The sequence below is a fragment of the Plasmopara halstedii genome (assembly GCF_900000015.1).
Source record: "Plasmopara halstedii genome assembly, contig: Scaffold_287, whole genome shotgun sequence".
Lineage (NCBI taxonomy): Eukaryota > Oomycota > Peronosporomycetes > Peronosporales > Peronosporaceae > Plasmopara > Plasmopara halstedii.
This window is the reverse complement of record NW_020187208.1, coordinates 505493-506719: the sequence shown is the minus strand read 5'-3', so window position 1 is coordinate 506719 and position 1227 is coordinate 505493.

Sequence of the window (1227 nt, the reverse complement as noted above, 5' to 3'; positions counted from 1 at the left end):
AATCCATGAGTTTGGACTTTGTGTTTGGCCTGCCGAAAGATTCGGCGGGCAACACGGGGTCGTGGTATCCGTCGACCGGTTTAGCAAGATGGCTCATTCGGCGGCGGTACAAGACACCATCGACGGAGTTGGTACAGCAATGCTGTTTGTAGATCGTGTTTTCCGACACCACGGACTTCCTGAGTCGATTGTCTCTGATAGAGACCCCCGTTTCACGGGAAAATTCTGGTCCAGTATCCTCAAGGTGCTAGGCACCAAGTTGGATATGTCGACAGCGGACCAACCGCAGACCGATGGTCAAACCGAAAGGGTGAACCACGTCATCGAAGACATTATTCGCAGCGTATGCGCTGAGACACCGAGGCGCTGGAGCGCCATGTTGCCGCTCGTAGAGTTTGCACTTAACAATGCAGTGCATTCTTCTACCAGCTATTCGCCATTCTACGTGAACGGGATGGTTCACCCTCGCGTCCCACTGACGCCGTCATCACATGGCTCAGGGCTTGGTGGGGGAGGAATATCCGAACGGCTTGCTGATGTCAGCCCCCTCGCCATCCGCAAAGAAGTCGATGTCTTCTTGTCTCCTGGACTGAGGTACCTACGACACGTTCGCGATGCGATGGCTGAAAGTCAAGAACTGCAGTAGAATATGCAGATGAAAAAGGAAGAGGCGAAGTGGAAAGCTTAAAGGTCGAAAACCTGGTTCTATTAAATTCTAAAACCTGCCTACACATGCAGCCTCTGCTATCTTCAGGACGAAGCTTTGTCCACGATTCATTGGACCGTTTAAGGTTTTGGTCAAGCGGGGCCTGGCGTATACGCTGAACCTTCCAAAACGGATGCGCACCCACCCAATGTTTTACGTGGGCTTGCTAAAGCCGTAACGGGATCCGGCGCAAGTGAACGCGAAAGTGCTGGCGCTGGAGTGGATCCTACGGGCCCTCGGCAACCCAGAAGCTGAAGCAGCAACTGGTTCTGAGCACGGAGTGCAACAACCTCCATTTATAATGGCGCCAAGCGCTCCACCGTCGGATGCAGCGACGCATTCGCCTGCTCCACGGCTAGGATATGATCCGACAGAGCGCGGTAGTCCTCAAGGTGAGGCAGCCGGCGCACGACGTGTTTAAATCGTCAAGAGCGTCCACAGCGATATACTACTTCAGCATGACGCTCAGTGGAGCTCCGATCACGTCGGACCTCGTCTACAAAGGCTCAGAGAGCATCACA